Source organism: Lithobates pipiens, unplaced genomic scaffold (assembly GCF_037356315.1).
Source record: "Lithobates pipiens isolate NorthernLeopardFrog02 unplaced genomic scaffold, aLitPip1_a1.2 Scaffold_16, whole genome shotgun sequence".
In the NCBI taxonomy this organism is placed as follows: domain Eukaryota; kingdom Metazoa; phylum Chordata; class Amphibia; order Anura; family Ranidae; genus Lithobates; species Lithobates pipiens.
In genome coordinates, this window is record NW_027507748.1 from 491,984,141 (window position 1) to 492,010,735 (window position 26,595).

Consider the following 26,595-nt stretch of genomic DNA (forward strand, 5'->3'; position numbering starts at 1 on the left):
AATATCAGACATTATAGTATGTCCTAAATGTCTGGATATTGCCTTCATCAGATGGGCTGATGTCACCCCTGTAAAAGCAAAATTTGGGAGTAGAAATGGGTATTTACCTCCTGAACCCATGCCTAATGTCAACATGTGCTATCTGCCATCATGGGGATCAATGGAAGTGTTTTGGGGGTGCAACCCCTTCCTCTCACCTACTTTATGTGGGAGAAAGGGGTTGCACCTACAAAAAGCGTACATTGAAATCCCCCAATGGGAGATATTGTCTTTACATATTGGTGGAGCTAGTCCGCACATTCTTTCTATGGATTTGTCCACATATGTCTATATCAGGCTTTTAAGAATATATATATATATATATATATATATATATATATATATATATATATATATATATATATATATATATATATATATCATGCATGCATCTATTAACATAAGTTTACAAATCCATCACTGTGCGGACTTGTTTCCATGCACATGTATATAAACTACTATAATATGTTTAGATGCATGCATACATATGAGCTCAAGCTTTTTCACATGTCACATCGACATAGAGGGCAGTATATATGTTTAGATACATGCATCCATATGAATTCAAGCTCCTCCATACGTTACATTAACAAGGAGGGCAGTTTATATGTTCATATGCGTTTACTGTTATCTGATCTTTGTTTTTAGATCTTCGTCCTCTATCATTCATCTTTATGCTCCTGCTGTATCTTTACATTCATTTCACAGTTTGTTATTAAAAAATATATGTCGCACACCAAAATATTTTTCTTAAAACAATTTTTCTCATCATCTGAATTGAGGTATTTTACATGAAATAATTGGTTTAAGACAGCATATGGATATACCTTTCGTTCAGTCCTTGACCATTTGTCTCTGTTTTATTTCATTCATTTTTTGATTTTGAATGACTGTATTTTGTCCATTTTTACTGCCTGTGAGGGTTCTGCTTCTTCATACGGCTGTTTCTCAAAGATACGAGTAAGCGCTGATTTCAACGCAAAATGCGTCAGAACTTTTTTGTTCCATTGTTCTCCCTTTTGCTGTGGTTTGTGTGATGTGATTTTCTACTTGAAAAATAAAGGCACAAATTGGTTTTGATTCGATCCTGAGTACAGCTGTCCAGAGTTGTCCATTTCCTTATCCATTGGTTTGTGCAATCAGCCTGCACCTGGGACTCCCTTTTGTCTGGAAATTAAGCAGTTTCTCGGGTGAATTGGCCTGGAGTGATGGCTTTCTCTTCTCCCTACTGAATCTCCACCATCTCACCAAAGGGCAAATTTGAGGCCTTAAATCTCTGCCTCCTTGATCGGAATGTTTCTGCTTTCCTCCTCCTTGTTACTGGAATTATTAACAGACACCTGCTGTGTCTCTGCCATGTCGCTCCTACTGTGCATGAAGAGAAGGGGCGGGAAATACACTAGAGAGAACGTCAGGGGCGGGCGATGCGGGCGATGCATGCACAGTTTATATAAAGTAACATGCGTGTGTTGTAGGTACGATTGGTGTGCTGATGAAGGAGAACGAACATTCTAATGAAGGTAAAATCTTAACTTTGGTACATCAGTGGCCTATACTGCTTCAATATCGAGTTCTATATTGGGATAAGATTATGAGAGTTTAGGCTGACAAAGTTTTTTACTTGTGTATTATCTGACAGAAAATATGAATCACTTTAAGGACCCAGAATTTGTGGTCAGATTCATTGACAAGTACAGGGAGATGAGGAATTTGTGGGATGTGAAACACAGCTTATATTATAATAAAAAAGCTAGGAGGCGAACGCTGGAGAAACTTCTGGAATTTGTGAAGACTCGGGTCCTCGATGCAACCATTGTGTTCTTGGAAAATAAAATTGGGATCTTGAGGAACATGTATAAGAAAGAGCATAATAAGATCCAGAAATCACTCCAATCAGGAGCATCAGCAGCTCAAGTGTATGTCCTCAGGCTGTGGTACTTCAACAAACTGTGTTTTCTGGATGACCAGACTGAAGCCAGGGTATTTCTTTCTACCGTTCCCTGCAGCCTTCCCTCCACCCTTCCTTAAACCCCAGCAAAGGCTGATGAGGAGCAACCTGGGCCTTCCATCCTGGAAGAAGTGGATGTGCACAGCTGAAGCCAGGTATATTATTTTTAGAAATATTTATTGTCCTAATATTAATGATGGTAATTTGATGTTATAATTGATAACAAATGAATGATTTAAAAAAAAAAAGTTATTTACATATCAATAGACAGTAGGGGCCAAAAATGTTTGTGACAAAAATGAAAAATTCTAGGGTCAAAATGATAGTCTTTTATATTTATTAACATTCAATTTTCAAGTCATGAGCTGAAAATTATGTGTGATTGATAAACTAAAAGCTAAAATGATGTCCTTTTTAATACACAGGATGAACTCAGCCAGGAGGAGGGTCTGGAAAGTGGAAGCCAGGAGGAGGCCGTGCCCAGTGACAGCCAGGAGGAGGCCATGTCCAGTGGTAGCCAGAAGGAGAGCAGGCCCAGTGTCAGCCAGGAGCCTCACCCAATCACAGGTGCCTCCCCTCTGCCTTACAACTAAAAGGCCCAGGAAGGGGATGATGATGGAGGAGGTAGCACTGGGCCTCATTGGGGAAGAAAGTGATGTCCTCAGGAGCCACCCTGATGCTAAAAAGGCCTATGGCTGCTATCTAGCAACTAGATTGCTGAAATTGGAGGAGGGCCAATGCCTCCTCTGTGAGGGAATTAGTGGTGAGAACCTTCAGAAGCAGTTGAGGGGCCAGCTGATTGAGAACAGCCACATATATGAGCTCACCCATCCTCCTCCTCCTCTTGCCACAAGTCCACCACGAGAGGCACAGCCTCCAAGGAAGAGTGCAGGGAAGGCTGCGAGGAAGCGTGGAGGGAAGGCTACATCTGATCTGACAGAAGATGCAGGCTGGTGTAGTACCACAGACTGGAGACAGATATGTAATCTGTTGCTGGTCCTAATCTCTGGGATTCCTGGACCAGATTGTGTTTCAAATTATATGGACTCCTCAAGCTACCAATTTTCTTTTCCACAGACTTGATGTGTACCCTCGGGGCCAAAAGGCTTTGCAAATTCCAAAAGTTTCTCCAGCGTTGCCTCCCTCTTTATTTTGTTACCCAGAATAAATGGAGATTTTATTTTCTACATTTTCTTCAAATAGGACAGTTTGCTTGTGAGTAGGTAGGTATTTTTCTAAAAGGCAATGTCAAATTAACAAGGGACACCAACCTCCTTGAGGTTAATAAAAAATCCAAGATATTAATGTTATTGTGGTAACTTGACACACAAAAAAAATTATATATGGAGATCACTAGCAAAATTTTTTTCAATAATACAAAAAAGGTAGATATTGATGAAAAAAAAAAAGATGACTATAAAAAATTATTGTATACATTATTATGGAGATTGGGCTTTTAAAAAATACAATATCATTCATGAGATCAGGAGAAATAATCAAGAAATAATTTTGTGAGAAGTCTGTGTGAATATGAGCAGCAAAACAACTTCATTATTCTAGCATTATAAAGAAAAAAAGAATGCACTGCATCAAAAGATCTCAGAATTTGCTGCATGAGTAATGTGCTAGCTCCATTAGGAACACTAGTTTTACCACACCGAGCGCTTCCGTCTCTTACTTGCTTCAGAGCATGCGTAATTTTTGGTTCGTCAGAACAGCATACAGACGAGCGGTTTTCCCGATAAGAATTGATTCCGCTGGAAATATTTAGAACATGTTCCATTTCTAGGTCCATCAGAATTTTCGACGTAAAAAGTCTGATGGGTCATGCACAGAAAACTAAGAAAAACTTATTGTTTTGGTATTTTTTATTTTTTTGGAAAAAAATTAAAACCCAGCGGTGATTAAATACCACCAAAAGAAAGCTTTATTTGTGTGAAGAAAATGATTAAAAATGTATTTGGGTACAGTGTTGCATAACCACGCAATTGTCATTCAAAGTGCGACATCGCTGAAAGCTGAAAAATGGCCTGGGAAGGTTTCCCTAGTAATGTACTGCATTACTTCTAGAAACAGCATATGCAGTATTTTACTAGTGTGTTTAAACCAATTGACAACTGGGCACTTAAACCCTCCTCGTGACCAGACAAATTTTCAGCTTTCAGTGATCTCACACTTTGAATGACAATTACTCAGTCATGTAACACTGTACCCAAATTAATTTTGTGTCCTTTTTTTCCCACAAATAGAGCTTTCTTTTGGTGGTATTTGATCACCTCTGGGATTTTTATTTTTTGCGCTATAAATTAAAAAAGACCGAAAATTTTGAAAAAAATGCATTTTCTTTGTTTCTGTGATAACATTTTGCAAATTATTTTTTTTTTCATGAATTTTGGCCACAATTTATACTGCTACATATCTTTGGTAAAAATAACCCAAATTAGTGAATATTATTTGGTCTTTGTGAAAGTTAGAAAGTCTACAAGCTGTGGTGCAAATCACACAAAATTGATCACATCTGATGTACTGATGGCCTATCTCATTTCTTGCGACCCGAACAAGCCAGGAAAGTACAAATACCCCCCAAATGACCCCTTTTTTGAAAGTAGACATTTCAAGGTATTAGTAAGAGGCATGGTGAGCTTTTTGGTGTTGTCATTTTTTTCCACAATTCTTTGCAAAATTAGGATTTATTTTTTATTTTATTTATTTCTTTCACAAAATTGTCATTGTAATAGGTCATTTCTCTCACATTGCATGTGTATACCACAGATAACACCACAAAATACATTATGCGACTCCTCCTGAGTATTACGATACCACATGTGTGGGACTTTTCCACAGCCTGGCCACTTAGAGAGGCCCAACATGCAGGGAGCGCTGTCACGTGTTCTTGGAGCATAAATTACACATCTAACTTGTTGACTAGCTATTACACTTTTGAAGGCCCTGGAGCACCAGGACAGTGGCACTGACATGGCACTGATGACAGAGGGCACTGATACATGGCACTGATGACACGTGACACTGATGACAGATGGCACTAATATGTGGCACTGATGACACGTGGCACTAATATGTGGCACTGACAGATGGCACTAATACGTGGCACTGATGACAGATGGCACTAATGCGTGGCACTGATGACAGATGGCACTAATACGTGGAACTGATATGTGGCACTGATGACAGATGGCATTAATATGTGGCACTGATGACACGTGACTGATATGGCACTGATGACAGATGACACTATGTGGCACTGATGTGGCACTGATCACAGATGGAATTATAAGTTGCACTGATCACAGATGACACTTATACGTGGCACTGGGGACAGATGGCACTGACAGGTGGCACTTGGGCAAATGGCACTGATAGGTGGCACTTGGGCAAATGGTACTGACAGGTGGCACTGGGGCAAATGGCACTGGGGACAGATGGCACTGACAGGTGGCACTGGGGACAGAGAGCACTGACAGGTGGCACTGGGGACAGATGGCACTGACAGGTGGCATACTGGGGACAGATGGCACTGACAGGTGGCACAATGGGGACAGATGGCACACTGGGGACAGATTTATTGGCACGCTGGGGATAGATGGCACACTGGGGACAGATTTATTGGCACACTGGGGATAGATGGCACACTGGGGACAGATTTATTGGCACACTGGGGACAGATTTATTAGCACACCGGGGACATATTACTTACGGCCACTGCAGCCGCTACTCTCTCCCTTCTCACACGCTGTCTGTGTGAGGGAAAGCCGGCGATGAGAGATGATCTCATATGTTTACATATGAGATCATCTCTCATTGGGCACGCTGATCGCGCTGTAAACAGCAGCTGTGATTGGCCGTTTACAGCGATCTGTGACTGGCTGTGTCCAGGGGACACGGCCAGCATAGAACTTCCCCAATGCTCGCTCGCCGGAGCACGCAACACAGAAGTAAACAGGAGGATGTCCAGGGACAGCCTCCCGGCAATTGGCGTCTGCTCTGCAGCCATCTTTAGGCTATAGAGCGGACGCCTAGTGGTTAATGAATTGCAAAATAATTTTCAAAAAATGGTGTGAGCTATTTTACATTTCCTGAATTGAGCCCAGTTTGTCTTTCATCCAATGTGTTGTTTCTCCAGTGTAGTATAAGCCACAGAGCATTTAACACATAAACGACAAAATACAAGCATAATACCCTTTAATGACTATTTTCCTGAAAAGGGAGATGGGTTTTACTGGTACCAGGGATGACAAAATAGATAAAAAATTTCATAAATGTTATTTACAAAATGTAAAGACATACCTGTATTACAAACTACCCAGAGAGACAAATCCCTGTTACAAGGCTACTGTATTATGGTCTCTGATAGTAAAATTTAAATTGTTGTACATAACTTCAAGATGTAGCAGTCTGAAAAAGGTCAATGTGTTTCTCATACAGTAAGGCCCCTTTCACACGGGCGGATAGAATGGTGCTTTTAGCTGCGGATTTTCTAGTTTTCCACCGCAGCCAAAGGCACACAATGCTTTCCTATGGCCCTGTTCACACACAGCGTTTAACTGCGATTTTGTTATGTGCGGTTCGGTGCGAATAGAAAAAATTGAATTGTATGCGTCCAGGTGCGATGTAGCGCAGCTATATGCACATAACTGCAGGTAATCGCAGTCTTTTGTGTCAACTGCGGCCAGCAGCGTGAAAGAAAGAAAAAAACACCCGGAAGCACATCCTAATCAGCAGGTGTACCTTTGAAATGACACAAGAAGTTGAGAGGGATAGAGGAAAGGGGAGAAGACAGCATGGCAGCAAGAGACATCTCGCACGAGGCCATTATCGCACTGGTGCATGCCCGACCAGAGTTATGGGACTCAGAATGCCCAGGATATGCAGACCGAGTGCTGAAGAGAGCAAAGTGGGAGGAAGTCTACAAATATGTCACACCGAACTGGGACGAGATGTCTGCAACTGAACAGGATAACCGAGGTGAGTGCAAAGTTTGTTGTGTCTATGCAGCAGGGTACACATGCATCCTAGTGAAGATTTTACCCCCTAATGACCAGGCCATTTTATAGCAATACAGCACTGCGTCACTGACAATGCTGCAAACAAACTAAATTTAATGGGAAATCAATGGTTGGGGTCTTCCCTCTAGTGTTGTCCGGTTGGGAGGGGGCAGATCTGTCTCGACTTTTGTCCCTAACATGTGTTATGTTTTTTATATATTGCAGGAAAGGAGGTTTATACACGTTGGAGGTCCCTGCGCGACCGGTACAAAAAAGAAGTCAACGAAGAGAAGGCTGCGGAGAGAAGCGGAGCCTCAACTTGTCGCAGGCCTAACCCCCATGCAGAGGCTTTGTCATTTTTGAGGCGCACCACTGAGATGCGCTCATAAGTATATCCATTTATTTTACTTAGCGATTTGTGACCAGTATAGGCGTATTCATGTTCTTTTTTTTTTAAAGGTGTAATGTTTATTGTTACCTAGAACTGTGTCAAGTGTCCCTGTGAGAGCAAGCCCATGCGTGAAAGTTCGTCACCATCACCATCACCATCAGGAGACACTGACACCAGTCAAGAAACCACAGAGACAGTGTCATCCCAAGAATATCATCCATCCACTCAAGAACCTGCGGTATGTATTTTAAAAATGTCACAATCTCTGTCCACAAAAAATGTATTACTTACATTTTGAAAGGGCAGCTGGTGTTGGTACAAATGTTGGAGAAACAACAACGGCTTATTTTTGGGCAAAGTGTCACTTGTACTTCTGGCTTTGGAGGTCTTCAGTGAGATCAGGTTTTTGCGGCAAAACAAGTACCTGTGTCTGATCTATTCTAAACAGGTGCTGCAAGCTCTGACATGACTTCAATATTTGTACAAGCATCATCATCATATGCTGTTCACTAAAGTGTGACCTCAGTATCAGATGCATAATCTATATATTCTAACTATTGCAGGCAAATCCAGATAGGAGAGTCCGGTCTACTTCCACCACCCGTCGAACACGCCTTACTCAACAAGAGACACCTTTTGAGGAATATTTCAACCGTATCATTGAAGAAATGAGAAACCAATCACAAAACCAGGCCAAAGATGATGAATTCCTCAACATCTCAGACCCAGATGTTATGTTCTTGAGAATGTTGCTTTGTGTAATCAGGGAGATTCCTGCAGATAAGCGCACTGAGGTCAGGGGTGATATACATGCCTATTTAACGTATATTGTGTCCGCTTGCAAAGAGCAACGCCCATATCCTAAATTTCAGCCATGGGCTATGGGTTTTAATTCACCTAGTGTCTCTTTCAGTAGACCAATGCCCAGTCAGCAGTGCCATGACACAACATCTGCCATTAACCCTTATGCAGGACCCCCACCACTGTATACACCTTACCCATCTAATCCTGGTTACCAAAGGATACATGTGCAGCCACACCCAGTGTCTTCACCCTCATCTTCCCATTCAGGATCACCCGTAGATGTTGGCAGTGAACCAAGCCATTCTTCCCTGCGTAACCCTAATTATCCAATGTATGAAAACTTATAGTTTTGTCCTTCTAATTTGTTATTCCTATGGCAGTCATATGACAGTTTTATTTTTCTTGTTGTGTTAATTTAATGTTACTTAATGTTTTACCTACACGAACTAATGTTTACAACCAACCCCAGATTCCTCCATCTACACAGAAGAATCTCCCACTGTCCCAAGCTTATACATGTTGCTACTTGGCCCCACTTGCTCTCACAATACCTGAACTTTCTGATTGGGTGCTAGCATTGTTTAGGTTGAGAGCCTTGGCCCAGTGGGAGATTACCCCATCTACACAGTGCAGTGTACATGGAGACATCTTTTGCACTTTCTCCATCTCCATCCTAGCCAAATATTTCAGAACTGTTTACCGCACTCAGTGTCCATCTTTAAAGTCTAAAAAATATATAAGGCCCCTTACACACATGCGGACAGTATGTCCATATTTCATCCATCCGTTTGCGGATGAAATACAGACATACATGCATCCCTATGGGATAGCGGATGTCTGCAGGTGAACATCCGTAGACACCCGCTATTGTCCGCCACCGCAATTGTCCGATTCTGTAGACGGAGGATAATCCAATTTTTCTAGCCATCTGCAGAGCGGATTGGATGAACAGGGACCGCCCTGTCTGCCACCGGCTCAGCGGGGACAATGGAGCGATCCCTGCCACATCGCAGCCCAAAGTTTAAACATCCCTCGGCTCTGGTAGTAGGTGCTGGCATCCAAACAGGAAGCCTGGTGGTGGGTTGGTCTAGTACAAAAAATTATTTGGTGGTACCTTGCTTGTTTTTTTTTTTAAAGAGTATTTATTGAGAAATGAAGCAGATATAACATTACATATGCAACAGAGATAAGTACAGTACAGTAGGACCAGCATCGCAGATGAGGTGCGCAAAGAGAAATGAGAGCAGATTATGGCTGCAACATATTAAACGTATATCACATATTGGAATAGAAGAACCAAATAGAAAGTAATGAATCAAGTAAAACAGAGCATCAAACTGACAGTAACTGGATGGATCCTGAGACAAGAGTTTGTTGCGATAGCAATATATAGTTAACCAGGAAAATGTAATTTCCCAAGATTAAGTAAAGAAACCTATCATAGGGTCAGGGAAAGCAAAGCAATTGAATGTAGAGAAGAGAAATAATTAAAAAAAAGAGAGAAAAGGCGGGGGGGGGGAGAGGGGGACACATACATGAAGAGGCAAAAGGGGGTGAAAGGAGGGGGAGAGGGCAAGGAGCCAGGGGTTCTCGTGCCTAGTCCCAGGGGTGGGAGGTTCCATAGGGCAGTCCCGGGGGGTAGTGGGCTGTTGAGTGCAAATTAGACAGTAGAGGGGGGGGGGAACTGACCCCCAGAACGGTTGTCGAGCGCCATAGTAGAAGAAGGTGAAGTGGTCCAAATTGATAATGTCCACCGGAGGGAGAGTGGTCGATATGAAGGGAAGCCATAGCGCATAGAAGCGAGACTTCGCTTTTTCGTCCCGAAAATTTGCGTTACAACGGTCCTTGTAGAGGAGTGAAAGGAGGTCTTTCTGCGTCTGAGCGACGGAGGGGGGAAGAGATGAAGTCCAGCTTTTTAGAATAGATTTCCTGGCTAGTAGCAAGCAGAGTAGAGCCCAGTCTTTGTGGGAAGGTTTGTAAGGCGTGCAGTTGGAAGACACGCAACTTTTTGTGGGAGACCACGGAAGTAGGAGGGGGTCCCAATAACCAAAGATGAGGAGGAGAGGGTCCTTTGGCAATTTCAGTAGGGTTACGTTGAAGATGTAGGCGAGTATCCGGTCCCAGAAAGATGAAATAAAGGAGCAGGACCAGAAGCGGTGAGCCAGCGAGGGCCTGTTGTGGAAACAGTGGGGACACTTGGTGCTGTCCTGATCGGTGGCAGATGGGAGGAAGGGAAGGTATGCCCTATGGGCAATTTTCAGTTGCTATTCTCTCCAAAGTTCGTTGGGAGTTAGGCGGTAGACTTTGTTGAGACCTTGCAGAATTTTTTCTACTAAATCCGGGTCAGGAAAGTCTTTCTTCCAGTTGGCGACAGATGAAGATGTCAGTGGGGAAGAGTATCGCTGGAGCAAGGGTTTGTAGATGTCTGAAATTTTGTAGGTATCGTCCCTGAGCAGTCGGTCCAAGAAGGTTAGGGTGAAGCGTTTGCGTTCATCACTCCAGATGTCTTTTAAGTAGCTGATACATTGCCTATAATGAAAGGCATGGGCTGGTGGAAGGGAGAACCTTTCTGCTAGGAGAGCAAAAGGCAGAGGGTGGCCAGAGTCCAGGTCACAAAGTGTAGCAAAGCTGGTGATGCCCTTCTCTTTCCAGAGGTGGAATGGCTTGTGGAGTAGGCCAGGGGAGAAAGTAGGGTTCCCCTGTATCGGGAGGTGTCTGGAAACAAAAGGGGGGAGCTTAAGGCACTTCCTGGTGTCCCTCCAGGCTATGGCAGTGTCCCTGAGTAGGAGATTGTGTTGAAGCAGTGGTGGTACCGATTTCCACCTGCAGTGGAGGAGAGCTGTCAACGAGAGTGGGGAGACCATGGCGGCTTCCATAGAATAGTTGGAGTATCTGGAGGATTGGGATATCCAATCCAGGCCAGTTCGCAATAAACATGACAAATTATACAATCTTAAATTAGGCAAGCTAATACCCCCCTCGTGTCTGGGAAGATGCAACTTTTTTAGGGCTATACGTGGGTGTTTGCCCTGCCATAGAAAGGAAGAAAAAGCTGATTCCAGAGTCTTAATGTCCTTGTGAAGAAAGAGCAGAGGGATGGTCTGGAGTGGGTACAGTAGCCTGGCAAAACTAACCATTTTTTGAAGGTGGCATCTTCCCAGAAGCGAGAGAGGCAGATCCATCCAGTTCACCATTTCCTGAGAGATTTTCGTGATCAGGGGGGGGGGGGGGGTAGTTGAGGTGGTAAAGGGAGGAAGGCAACTTTCCAATTTTAATACCAAGGTAGGTGATGTGGGAGCTAGCGGTCGTAAAGATAGAGTGTTGCGTCCAGGGGGGTTTGCGGTGGGAACCTATCGGGAGGATTTCACTTTTACTGTAATTTATCCGAAGCCCCGAGCAGGATCTGAAGACGTCAAATACCTCTTTAATGGTGTGCATGTCGGAGGCGGGGTCCGACGAGAAAATGAGCACATCATCAGCAAAAAGGGAGGTGCGCAGATCGTGTTGGCCTATGCGGATACCGTGAAGGGGGGCTTTGTGGGATAAATATCTGGATAGGGGTTCTAGGGCGATATTAAAGAGGAGCGGGGAAAGTGGGCACCCCTGACGAGTGCCCTTGTGCAGGTGGAATTCATCTGAGAGAACTCCAGCCGCAACTAATTTAGCTGCAGGGGAAGAGTACATGGCTTTGATAAGGTGACAGAAGTGCCCCGCGAAGCCCATTTCGGATAAAGTCATAGAGAGCCAATCAAAACTGACATTGTCGAAGGCTTTCTCCGCATCTAATGTTATAATGGCAAAATCCCCATCAGGGTTGTTTTTAGCATGTTCCAAGGAGAGCATAACCTTACGGATGTTCAGGGTGGCAGTTCTGCCTTTCACAAAGCCAGATTGGGCAGGGTGAATTAGGGAGGGAATGATAGCAGCTAGTCTTGTAGCTATTATTTTGGACAGTATCTTGACATCCAGGTTGAGGAGGGAAATCGGCCTATACGAGCCTGGTTCGAGGGGGTCCTTCCCTTTTTTGTAGAGGAGTTTGATAACGGCCTGGTTCCCAGAGGGGAGATATGGACCACCTGACCAGATGGCATTATATACCTTATGGAGAGTGGGCTCTGTGATGGAGGAGAGGGTTTTATAGAATTCACTGGTGAATCCGTCGGGGCCTGGAGCTTTGGACGGGGTTAGTTTGCGGATCGTGGAGGAAATTTCGGCAAGTGAGATGGGGGCATTGAGGGCTTCTAATTGTTCAGGGGTAACTTTAGATAGGAGCACGCTATCTAGGAAGGAACGAGCAGAGGCGTTATCTATAGGGTCTGGAGCGTAGAGGGCCGTGTAATAGTTTAGCATCACCTTGTTAATTGCTTGTGGGGTGGAGTGCAGGACACCCTTCGTATCTTTAAGAGAGATGATGTGCGTCGGGTGGGAGATGCCCTTGCACAGCCTCGCTAGGAGCTTACCCGCCTTATTGCCAAATTTGTGGAGCGTTGCGTCGAGTTGAGATCTTTTAGTGCGTTCGAGTGTATCCGCCCAGGTGTCAAAGCCTTGCTTGGCTGCCTGCCATTCGGCTCTATTGTTGGGGGAATCATTAGTGGAGAGGGATCTTTGGGCTAGATGCAATCTCGCGCTGGCTCGTTTATAATGGGACAGGGCGTTTCTTTTAAAGGAAGATGCATAGGAGATGATTCGGCCCCTGAGAAACGCTTTACCTGCATCCCAGAAAAGGTTGGGGGAATCCGAGTGTGGGGAATTCGCTTCCGAGTATTCACGCCAGGATGCCGCCATAAAGTGCTGGAAGTCAGGATTATTGTGGAGATAGGAGGGGAAGCGCCATAGTCTAGGGTGTGGTGGGAGATCTAAGTTGTCAAGTCTAACTATGATCGGAGCATGGTCAGAGATAGCTATGTCAAGCACTTCTGCTTCAGACAAATTGGGGATGAGATCGTCCGATCCAAAAAAATAGTCGATTCTCGAGAACATGTTATGGGGGTGGGAGTAAAAGGTGTATTCCCTGTCTGCTGGGTGAGACAGGCGCCACAGATCTCGAAGATGTAGGGACTCCATGGTGGAGGCAAAAATGGAGGTGGCAGAGGGAGCACTTTTTAACCTATGTCGTGGGGGAGGGGATCTGTCGTCCGTGTGGTGTAGGATGTCGTTGAAGTCACCGCCGACTAAATGGGGGGTTTGGGTGAAGCGGAGGAGCCAGGAGGTCAGTACGCTATAAAAGGACTTGCCAGGGTTATTGGGAGCGTAGACGTTAGTGATCACTAGGTCTTTGGTTCCCAGACGGGCATGCACTGAGAGGAGCCTTCCCTGAGAATCTGAGTGTGTGGATAGTATTTCGCAGGGGAGGTTTTTATGTATCAGCAGGAGAACACCCGCTTTACGGTTAACGGCATCTGAGCCTAGGACCTTGCCAACCCAGAGTTTCTTCATGCGATGAAAATCTGGAGCGGATAAGTGGGTTTCCTGCAAGAGGGCAATATCTGTTTTCAATCTTTTTAGGTGCCGTAGGACTTTCATTCTCTTATTGGGCGACCTGAGGCCTTTCACATTCCAGGATACTATTTTCATGTCAGGGGGGCCGAGAAAGGGAATTGGGCCAATGTTGTATATTTATCGCCAACCGGTGGGCAGAGTAAGACGGATTTTTGGTTAAATAGAAGGGACCCGGTGGGGCTGTGGAACCCGTAAAGTGTAACGGTCAGAGGGGGGACGTAGTCTCCGATAAAAGGTAGGGGGAGGGAGCAGGGGAGGTGGGGAGCAAACTTAAACACATACATAAACAGAAACGCTGGAGCGAACTTCGCTTTTTTCCGCATGGAGTCACCGTGTAGGCCAGCCCCCAGTGCACGACCCAGGGCATGGAGCAAAAGCGCCCGGGCGGGAGTATGAGCAAGGTTGAGAGTGTCATGGGAGAGCCAAAGAGGATACGCGCCATGGTACGGCACTAGTCATGCACAGTGAGTCCAGGGGGAGTACAATACCGTCATAAGACATGTGAGGAGGGAGCTTCATATATACGTGTAGTTTAAAATATTTTAGTATAAAGACCCAGAAAAGCGGGATAGTCCACAGGTGGAACATATATATAAAAAAAAATATGAACCACAAAGTATATATAAAAAAAATATATAAAAACAAATACACATACAAAGGTAACAAGTGTAACCATAAAGTATAACTTATAAAGTGGCCGCAAAAGCAGCAGGGCCACATCTAAACGAGGACAGAGAGTCAGTCGAGGCAGAGGTGGCCAAGAAAACAATGGTGGTGTGACTACTACATAAGAGCAGAGCATAGCATGAGGCCTAATGAAGAGAAAAAAAAAAGGTAAACATCAGGCAAAACAGCAACCGTGCCTGATCGGATGTATTAGACTAACAAGGCAACTTACAAGTCTGGCGGACCCGGCGAAAGGGTCACTGAAAAGGTGAGCAGAGGAGGATCCAGGGAGACTGCCATGTCCTCACCGAGGGGTATCACGGTGATGGCGGTCCGGGCAGAGGGCCTGAAACGTTTGGGCGAGTCCTTCCGTGGGCTCCTTTGGTCCAGGGAGCGATTGAGCGATGATGACTTGGACGGGGTGTGGGGGTGCGAATCCGAGTGAAGAGAGCGTAGAAATGCCTCCGCTTCAGAAGGATCTTGAAAGGTCAGTTGGTCGCCGTTCGGAGCCTTGAGGCGCAGGACAGCCGGGAAGGCCAGGGAGAATTTGAGTTGCATTTTGAAAAGTTCCGAGCACACCTGCTGGAATGCTTTCCTCTTCTTGGAGACCCCGATGGAGTAATCAGCGAAGATTAGGACCTTGATTCCGTCTAGTTGGAGAGAGCGAGTTTGTCTGAACTTCTGCAGGATCAGGGCCTTGTCAGAGTAGTTGAGGTACTTTGCGATTATGGGCCTAGGGGATTTGCGCTCGGGTGTGGCGGGACCCATACGGTGGGCCCTCTCTACCGTGCAGGGGCCCGGGAGGCCCAGGGCTTCTGGGATGCGCACTGCACAAAGTTCAGATAGCTCGGAGGTCTGAAGCGACTCAGGAATGCCAACGAATCACAAGTTGCTCCGTCTGGCCCTATTTTCCAAGTCATCAAGCTTCTGCAAGATGTATTGGTTTGTCCTGTCCTGAGAGCGTTCTGTGGCTTGGGCCTGGTAAAGTTCCTCCTCCATGTCAGACACGCGGTGTTCCAGGTCGTTTAGTCTGGTGTGGTGTTCGCCTATTTGGGCCTTAAGCTGTTGCATGCCTGCATTTACGGCCTTTTCCACCGATGCAGAGATCATGGGGGATAATAGAGCAGCCACGGCCTGGGCAATGCGTTCCGTAGTGGAATCTCCAGCAGGCTTTTTGGGGAGAGTGCCCTGGGATGGAGGGGCTTGAGAAGCCAGCAGGGGTTGTGCAGAGAGAGGGGAGGATGGGTCACAGCTCACCTCCATGTCTGTCGTGCGCTGCGAGGAGAAGGTAGCCGAGTAGGCCGAAGCCGGGGCCTCAATTTGCGGGCGCGCCGCGGTTGCGGGCGGCGCCGTATTCGCTCGCGCGCCGGTTTTCTCCACAAATCTGTCCATGGCTACAGGAGGCTATGCCAGAGGTGAATCGGTGGGTTCCCAGCCGCTCGGCCGAATTTATAGGCAGATTTTAGGGTCGTGCTGCGGGAGCTGAGGAGAGGAGCAGTCACTCCATGCGGCGCCGGAACCGGAAGTGGTACCTTGCTTGTTAATGCAAAATTCTGCCTTTTTGTTCAGAGCTCACCTACATAATTAGAAACTACTAAAATATTATGACATTTCCTATTTGCAAAAAAAACTGACTGTGCAAGGCATGATAGATAGTTTTCAAGGATAAAAAATAATGGTAATGGTAGTAATGTGTGAAAAAGCACTGTTGTGATATAGATTAGGTCATAGATTCATCTATATATATATATATATATATATATATATATATATATATATATATATATATATATATATATATATATATATATATATATATATATATATATATATATATATATATATATATATATACATACACACTATTGCCGATATTGGCTAAACCTGCATGTACATGAATTTAAGCATTTGTTCAACATATGGAAAACCTACCTTAAAGTAAGTAACAGCCGTTCTTTTGGACTAATGCTTCTTCGCATATTGGTCGTGGTTCTGGTCAGGCGTCCTCTAACAAGTCCCAACAGCTCATCGAAGCACGCCACCGTCATCCTTGTGTAATTCTGGAACTTGTCCCCATGAGACCTCAGCTCACCGAACATGAGGGCAAAGTAGCCGATCGATGGACGCTGGGACGTTAAGGGATGGACCCAGTAACGATGAGGACGTCGCCTACTCTGGAACGCTCTTCTTGTCTTCATCCTCATCATCAGCAATATGAGCATTGCAAGCAAACTACCCATATTTGCATTAATTTTGCACACTCCTCTTCCTGCAAAACTCCAACACACAATCAGCCAGAGAACAAAGAAACAGGTTTGAAATACAGAGGACCGCAATGCATCATGAGTACATTCCATATATATATATATATATATATATATATATATATATATATATATATATATATATATATATATATATACTGTAGTTATATTATATATGTATTAAAAATCATTACAATACATCATAATATATCCATGTACACTCACATGTCACTTCAAAACAATGGAGCAGGGGTGGCAGTCGGTGGCAGCCCACAGTCACCGCAATTAGGGCTATATTATCCAGTTCCCACAAAACGCTCATATATGGAATATAGAAACAGTGAGGATAATGTCAATACCCCATTGACAATCACTAATAAAGGGAAAAAGAGAGGGAGGGGGAGACCAACAGGAAAAAAATAGCTCAGTCAATGATAACATACACTGTGAAATTGCCCCTATCCCTATAGCAGTCTTACAGCTAAAGGGTTATGCGTTTGTCCCAGCAAGCTAAGAAACCAACCACCAAAAGGGTCCTACAGCTGTTCCAACCGATATTACAAAGAGAAGGAGGAAACCCAAATGTAGTTAATTAGTACCGTACTTTCTTAAAAGGAGGGGGGCAGAACCATAAAATTATCAGTACGTCCCAGTAGCCATACCTATTATGAATGTATACCCACAAATCTAAATAAGAAAAAAGGGAGATTACTAAACTACACCTTAATTATAGGCCACTGTGACACTAACAAAGCATTCCCACTCATCCATACATGATTACAGATATAGCCTCGAATAACCCCTGTCCACAAAGGACCAATCTTTATTATTGACAAGCGTTAAAAACAAACCAAAAAGTCCAAGTTAGAATGCCATTATCTAACATAAATATACAAAAAAGAAAGCAATAGTAGTTACATTATAGTTGTTAGTATCTGTTTGTAATGTAACTACTATTGCTAACCAAGGTTATTTCATTTTTTTCCACTTTTTTTTTTTAAAGACGAAACATGCTGGTATTCAGTTGGTTAAAAATAAATTATGGCATACTTCGGCTAAAAGTGATCCACTAGAGCCAAGCACAAGTCTTCCGTATTAGTGGAAGAAAGTTAAGAAAATTTAAAGTTGAAAGGTTGAAATTGCACTGAAATTGCATTGTGTTATAAACTTCCTAAAAAACAATACCACAATCATTGGTTGTCAGTATGTATTTATTTTGTATATTCAGTCTTTATTAAACATTTTACAAAAAAATACAAAAACAATAGTCTTCATTAGTAAGAAGACATATAGGTAACAATTAAATAGCAATTATGCCATTACAATACAATAGGAGATAAAAATAAAATAAAAGGTGTCCAGCAACAATCATGTGGATTATAGTTTGCATTACCAAGTATCAAGGCTATAAATAAAATTTGGAAAAGCAGACAAGCCATCTAAATTGCTGCTTAGTAGGTATTACATTACTCCGGATGATAGTACAATTGTCAATCAGACTGGGCAGAAAGCAAACCACATACAAAAGGAAAATAAAAATAAGATAGCAATAGAATTATAACTCTAAAATTTCAATGTGTTACAGGAGAGACAGTTTTTCATTAACAGCCACGTTCATATTTTGAGATCCACAGTTGTTTACTCATAAATAGATAATGCCCTCAAAAATGTTTGTCAATATCAAATGAGTAATCCAAACCAGATATCACAAAACTGTTCTTTATTTTTAGTAATGTAACCCCATCTCTCTGCATCCATGATCCTATTTACTTCCCTTTACCAGCCTTGTAAAGTAGAAGAGCATTTTTTTTACAAAATCTTGGCATTCAAAAGATACAAATTTAGGAATGTAGGGGTGGCATGGGTAAGCTCAATGAGTCTGAGTGTAGTTTTTTGGATCCATAGTGAGATGTTTAAAGTCATCTTTATGTTCACACTTGGTTTAAAATTCAGTAAGGGAGTCAAAGGCTCGTAGTATGGATTCGTTGTGAAGGAAATTATATACTTGCCTGCAAGCATCCATAAGGAACCCACCACAAGTCAGGTCTCAATTGTTCTAAAGATAGTAGGCATCCTGTCAGGGCTAGTTTTAAACAGCTGATGTTACCATTACTACCACAGGTTTTAAAGAAGGCAGCATCCTCGCCTGGTACAAACCAGGGAAAGCCTTTCAAATGGGCTGTTGGGGGGCAGATCTCCCTTTCTATTTATCGGGTTGCAAATTTTTTATGTGGCCAATACAAATGGAGAAGTCCAATGAGATAGGCCTATAACTGTTGCTGGGATCCATGCCCGCTTCTGCCAAACTGAATCCGACAATGGTCTTTTTGAGGGGAACCCAGATTTTGTCAAAGGAGTTACAATGCCAGTTAAAGAGGAAGTAAACCCTGATGGGTTTATTTCCTCTTTGATTCCCTGCAAAGGTAAAGCATAATGGACTACTATCGCATAGTAGTCCATTATGTGTCACTTACCTGACACAGGAGCCAGCAAAGTTACCGATATCCCCTTGTGTACAGAGCCTCCATCTTCTTGGTAGGTCTCGCTGCTCTGGTGCTGTCATTCAATGGAGCCGTGATGACATCACTCCCGCGCATGCGCGCGGGAGCCACCACTCGCGGCACATCACCGTTAACAGTGGCGCACTCAGTGCGCATGCGCGACGCTGTCCACGGCGCATGCGCTGTAAACAGCGGGGCCTGTCTTTTGCCAAATATCTCCTAGACCATGTAGGTTTAGGAGATATTTCTTGGAGCTACAGGTAAGCCTTAATCTAGGCTTACCTGTAGGTCAAAGTGGTTTGTAAGGGTTTACAACCACTTTAAGAATACCGACTAGGACCATTGCCTTATAATATAGGTTACTGTCAGAGAGACCCAGGAGTCCATTCTCTTTACATGTTCTCAAAATACAGCGTGATAATAATAATGGAACACCTCATTACTGCAATAAGAGAACATAAAGGTATTCAAGGGATAAAAGTTAAAGACGAATAATATAAGACAGCTGTATAGGCAGACGATTTATTAATATATGTAACTAATCCCATTATATCAATTCCAAATTTAATAAAAGAATTTAAACGATTCAGGAATTAAGTAACTTTAAAGTTAATTACCATAAATCCGAGATGTTGAGCGTTTCGTTAACAAAAAAAGAACAGATAGTTTTGCAAAAAGACTTCCCGTTTAAATGGAAGCAAGAAGCGATTAAATACCTGGGAATATATATCCCGAATAATTTGAATCAATTACAAGAATTGAATTACAATGCGGCAATCTGAAAAGTAATTAAATTACTACAAAAGTATGATAAACTAACATATTTATGGATGGGAAGAATTAATATAGAGAAAATTGAGTTATTGCCTAAATTACTATATATTTTTCAAACGTTACCTCTAGTTCCACCAAGAAAATTAATGATAGAATTAAGAAAAGCAGTAGGAAGTTTCATTTGGGCTAAAAAAAAACTCTGAATAAAAAGAGAGATTTTAATTAGAACTAAAAAAAACGGAGGTCTAGCACTATCTGACTTTTCCAAATATTTACAAGCAGCATCATTAACTAGAATAATTGATTGGCATCATAACGCGGAAAATAAACAATGGGTTAATCTAGAAAAAGATATTATAGGATCACAACTAAAATTCTTGCCTTGGATAAAACCCCATTTAAGACCAAAAAAAGAACTAACAATTTTCGTAAGAGCTACACTAAAAATATGGGATGCTGTAATAAAAAAAGGGAAACTCTCCACCATGATTGGACCTATGGCACCACTGTTCTCCAATCCAGAATTTTCGCCAGCTTTAGAAACCAGAACATTTTTAAAATGAAATATATTGGAGAACGCAAGGATGGTACAGATCCTAGCGGATGGTAAACTATCAAAACTGCAAGATTTGGGACCTAAATATAAAAATAAATGGTTACAATACCATAAATTAAATACATTTTTTGAAATGAAAATACCTTCAATAAATAGACCAATAACCAAATTTGAACAAATATTAGCGGAAAAACAAAAAAACTGCCAAAAAATTACCTAATATATATGATCTATTACTCCCCTCCAGATCTCTTAGAGAATTAACAATAATGAAAAAATGGGAAGAGGAAATAGGAAACTCAGTATCAGAGGAAGAATGGGAAAAAAAATTGGAATACATAAATTATCTACAGCGATCAAATATCAAGAGAGAAATTACAAAATTGCAATAAGATTGTATTGGGGCTTTGAATACAATAAACAAAGGGAATACAGAGAATTGCTGGAGATGTAAGGTAGGAAGGGGGACTATGGATAATATATGTTATGGATGTCATATTGTGAGGAGTTTTTGGAATAAGATATTTGAGATCTATCAGAAAGTGTCAGAAACAAAAAAACACTCAAATACGAGAGTATGCCCTCAGTGGGAATTTAAATTGGGTTACCAACACTTATTAATGAAAAAAAATATTTTATTTAGAATTATATTTATTTAGCAAAAAAAACCCCACTAAAAACAAATGATCTATGACATTACACATGAAAATTGGATGTATACTAGAAGTACATAGCATATATACATGGAACAGTAGATGACCAACTCTATTGTGAATAATCTGTACATTAAAGATAACCCAATGTTTCGAGGTATATATGAACAGTTGACCTCTTCTTCAGGGGTGATTTATGGTCAAATCATGTAGATCTGTAACAAGAGAAAAAAAAAACACCCCTTCACCTGTCAGTCACATATATAAATATTGTTAAATGTATACTATATAGTATATGTCCCTGGCACTATATAAAAACCTGACGGGGAACCTGAAGGGGTCATTTTGGGGGGTGTTGTGCTATTTTGGCATTTTATGGCCTTCGAAACTGTGATAGGTAGTGAGGAGTTAAATCAAAAATTTGCACCCTTAGAAATCCTGAAGGTGGTGATTGGTTTTCGGGGTGCCGTGCGCGACTAGACTCCCAAAAAGTCCCACACATGTGGTATCCCCATACTCGGGAGAAGTAGCGGAATATATTTTGGGGTGAAATTCCACATATAACCATGGCATGTGTGAGCAATATATCATTTAGTGACAACTTTTTGTAAAAAAAAAATTTTTTTTTATTTTTTGTCATTATTCAATCCCTTGGGACAAAAAAAAAGATTCAATGGTCTCAACATGGCCCTCAGCAAATAGCTTGGGGTGTCTACTTTCCAAAATGGGGTCATTTGGGGGGGTTTTGTGCCATCTTGGCATTTTATGGCCTTCAAAACTGTGATAGGTAGTGATAGGTAGTGAGGAGTAAAATAAAAAATGTATGCCCTTAGAAATCCTGAAGGCGGTGCTTGGATTTCGGGGTCCCGTACGCGGCTAGGCTCCCAAAAAGTCCCACACATGTGGTATCCCCGTACTCAGGAGAAGCAGCAGAATGTATTTTGGGGTGTCATTTCACATATGCCCATAGCATGTGTGAGCAATATATCATTTAGTGACAACTTTGTGCAAAAAAAAAAAAGTTTGTAATATTCCCGCAACTTGTGGCAAAATATTAAATATTCCATGGACTCAACATGCCTCTCAGTAAATAGCTTGGGGTGTCTTCTTTCCAAAATAGGGTCATTTTTTTTTTTTTTTTGCTATTTTGGCATTTTATGGCCTTCGAAACTGTGATAGGTAGTGAGGAGTTAAATCAAAAATTTGCACCCTTAGAAATCCTGAAGGTGGTGATTGGTTTTCGGGGTGCCGTGCGCGACTAGACTCCCAAAAAGTCCCACACATGTGGTATGCCCATACTCGGGAGAAGTAGCGGAATATATTTTGGGGTGCAATTCCATATATAACCATGGCATGTATGAGCAATATATCATTTAGTGACAACTTTTTGTAAAAAATTTTTTTTTTTTTTTTTGTCATTATTCAATCCCTTAGGACAAAAAAATTTAATATTCAATGGGCTCAACATACCCATCAGCAATGTGTGAAACTGTACTACACGAGGAAATTGGAACCTTTGTCGCCATCAGCCTGGGCTATCCTCATACCGACATCTACACCGTCCCCCACACTGGGTGCTAGACCCAGCTCTCGATCACTACTGGACAATATTTGGCCATGGGGGGGGGGGGGGGGGGCGGGAGGGTCAGTTTGCGCATATAGCTGAATGTGGAAAAAAGGGAAGTTCATGGTAGATTGTTTTGATACCTTCTGGTTAATAGTTTATTTTTTATTTCTTTCACGCTATGCCTTTCGAATGCATGATGTTCTTTATTACTTGTTTGCATGAGTGTTATATGCCTTTAAACCTAGGAGCGACACGGTCTTCGAGAGTCCCCCTCTTTGATGGATCGAGACTATGGGGAAGGTTTCCCCCCTGTCTCTTAACGTTGAATTCTGAATCATTTCAATTTTGGCTTCATCAATCGAGGGGAATCACTTGAAAATCGTGTCATGGAATGTTAAGGTGCTTCGCTCTCCGTGTAAGCAGATGATGATCCTTAGACATTTGAAGAGGTTACGAGCGGATGTGGCTCTGTTACAGGAGACACACCTGTCGGCAGATGATTTGCAGCGTCTCCGGAGATTGTGGGTGGGAGAGGTTTTTGGGTCTTCTTCTGATGGTCGTAGGGCAGGGGTAGCGATCTTACTACATAAAAAGCTAAACTATGCTATTAAAAATGTACAACTAGATAAGCAGGGCCGCATGGTCACAATCTCCCTCAAATTAGCCCATTCGGATATTGCAATTACCAATGTCTATGCCCCTAATTCACCTGACTCTACCTTTTTTCGAGACTTGACTACCTGGACGACGATGGTACCGGAGGCTTTGCACATTTTGGGAGGAGATTTTAATGCGGTAATGTCACCTACCCTCGATCGTTCGGGCAGACCCGCTGCGGGTGGGTCGGCACGAGACAAACCTATCTCCCCACCGACGCTTTTGGCTAGAACTATCGAACAGTTACGACTGATGGACCCGTGGAGGATAGCTCACCCAACGGGCAGTGACTTTACTTTTTATTCCCCCCCTCATGACTCGTTTTCCCGTATAGATTATCTCTTTGTCACCCAAGCGCTTTTCCAACTGACTCGAGACCCTGAAATACACGACCCTAGGATTTCGGACCACAGCCCAATAGCTATTAACTTTCTAGATACACGTGCGGGATCCTTGCCACCTATGTGGCGATTCCCCTCATACTTAGCGAACAAAACGAGGATTTTCGCTCTGTGCTGAAATCGGCATGGACGGAATATACCTCTAATAATCTGGAACACCTTTCTAACCCGAATCTATTCTGGGAGGCTGGTAAAGCATTTCTGCGCGGTAAGATTATATCGTACACTACCCAATTCAAAAGCAACACCAAAAGGCAATACATGACGGCGAGCGAGACTCTTCGGTTAGCGCATGAACGACTAATATCCAACTGTACGCCTGTTAATATTAGAACATGGACGACAGCCAAGAGGGAGTTTGACCTCTGGGCGGAACAACAGGAATCGGCTAAAGCGTCATACTCCACTCTCTACTTCCACAAATTCGGTAACAAGGCAGGTAAACTGCTCGCCAGGATGTGCGCCGGAACTAAAAAACCTACGCGTATTATGTCCATTAAAGACACTACGGGCTTATTACACACCTCCCCCGAGGAAATTAGCAAAATTCTTATGGATTATTACACCCAACTATACTCTACAGATCCGGTAGATCAGGAGGGAGCGGCGACCCTTCTGAATAAATTACACTTACCCAAGCTCACCGCTGAGGCTCTAGACGCCCTTAACGAACCCATTTCGATTGAGGACATTCAAGTCACGATTAAGTCGTTGGCATCGTCTAAAGCTTCGGGCCCAGACGGCCTCACTGCTGAATTTTATAAACTGACCAAGGACTTCATTCCGGCTACTTTACAAACCGTCTTTAGGGCAATGTGGGAAGGTGGCCCATATCTCCCTATGGGAACTCAGGCGTACATACGGCTTATTAGTAAAAAAGATAGGGATCCTACTCTCCCAGGGTCGTATCGACCAATATCGTTGATAAACGTGGATGTGAAAATTCTATCTAAAATTGTCGCAACTCGTCTTCCGTCGCTACTCCCATCCCTTCTGCACCCAGCCCAATCGGGTTTCGTTAAAGGACGCTCGGCTACATTGAATATTCGTAAAGTTTTGACTGTTTTAGAATATGCCAAATTACACCCCGACCAGGATGTAGCCATAATGTCATTGGATGCCGAAAAGGCCTTCGACAACATTAGTTTGTCTTGGCTTTTTCAAGTGCTGGAAAAATTAGCATTCTCTGGACCGATCCTGAACTTCCTACGCCATATGTACGAATCTCCGACGGCTCGTTTAGTGACACCTGACTTCGTATCGGACACAATCCCCCTGACGAAAGGGACGAGACAGGGCTGTCCTCTGTCCCCCTTATTGTTCAATCTAGCCATCGAGCCGTTATCTAGATTGATTAACTCAACTAACGGGATTAGTGGGATAACGCTGGGAGATTACACGCTCCGCTCCGCCTTTTTTGCGGACGATAGTTTACTATTTTCCACGGACCCGGCGGGAGACTTTGGGCGCCTTACGGACATATTCCAAACGTTTAGGTCCTACTCTGGGTTACGTATTAATTTTGATAAAAGTGAAATTTTGTCCCTTAGACCTAACTTAGCCACTGCTTGGGCCTCTAACTCCTCCTTAGCAATAGCGAACCACTATATTACCTATCTAGGAATACGTATTGGCCGGACACCCTCAACCATTTACTCACTTAATTTTCCTCCGGTAATATCGAAAGTTGTAAAGGAGCTAGAGGCTTGGGCGGCTCTTCCTCTCTCGCTTTTCGGGAGATGTCATCTTTTTAAAATGGTTTCATTTGCTAGATTACTATACCCAATGCAAACTATTCCTCTCTTAGTTAAGCACTCGGATATCAGGTTGATCCATTCTGCATTAACGAAATTTTTATGGGCCGGGAAGAAGCCGAGGATTGCTTTGAATAAGCTGTACCTCCCGAAGGTAGAGGGAGGAGCGAGCCTGCCCAATAAAGGGATTATAACCTAGCATGTCTACTTAGACAGGGTCTCGACTGGCTATTAGGAAAGTCCAGGTATTCGAATCATTCTTTAGAAACTGCAGCAGTTTCACTGTTTGCCCTCTCAGCTATCCTCCATTCGAACCCAAACAAGTTACCTAACCACCTCCGATCAAATCTATTGATTAGAGACACAGTGATAGCTTGGAGGGAGACACGCAAACTGTTGGGGCTACCATCCGATATTTCCCGCTATTTGCCTATCCAGTCAAATCCCATGTTCCCTCCGTCCACAATGCATAGTGTATTTGCCTATTGGGCTGCGAAAGGTCTCACTAAGGTATATGATGTATACTTGCACAGTTCAGGTAAACCTAAGCCTTTCCAGATGCTGGCGCGGGAGTTTTCCTTACCAATAACCCATTTCTTCTACTACCGCCAGCTCCTTAGTTATTTGGGTGACAGACATAGACACGTAACGAATCAGTTTCAGAAATCCTTCATAGATACGATACTGCAAAATGGGGACTACTCTATTTCTACCATTTATATCTCTCTTATTGACTATCAATCCGCCAAATACCATCTACAACCATTTCGAAAGTGGGCAGACATCTTCGATGATATGGATCTCTCCGGGAAGCTACTAGATGGGTACACTAGAGTTAGATATGTTACGATCTCCGAAACATGGAGAGAAACACAATTCAAGATTCTACACAGAGCTTACTACCCCTTCCATACTAACCGCACTGATCCCAACCAGGAAAGTTGTACATGGTGCTCAACACTACGCCCCACGCTTCTCCATCGCTTGTGGGAATGCCCACATGTTACGACTTTTTGGAACTCAGTGTTGCGATTTATTCGAGATGTGGCTAACCTTGACCTACCCAGGGACCGCCTCTTATGCTTATTCGGTTGTACCCCATCTGTTGAACCACACCT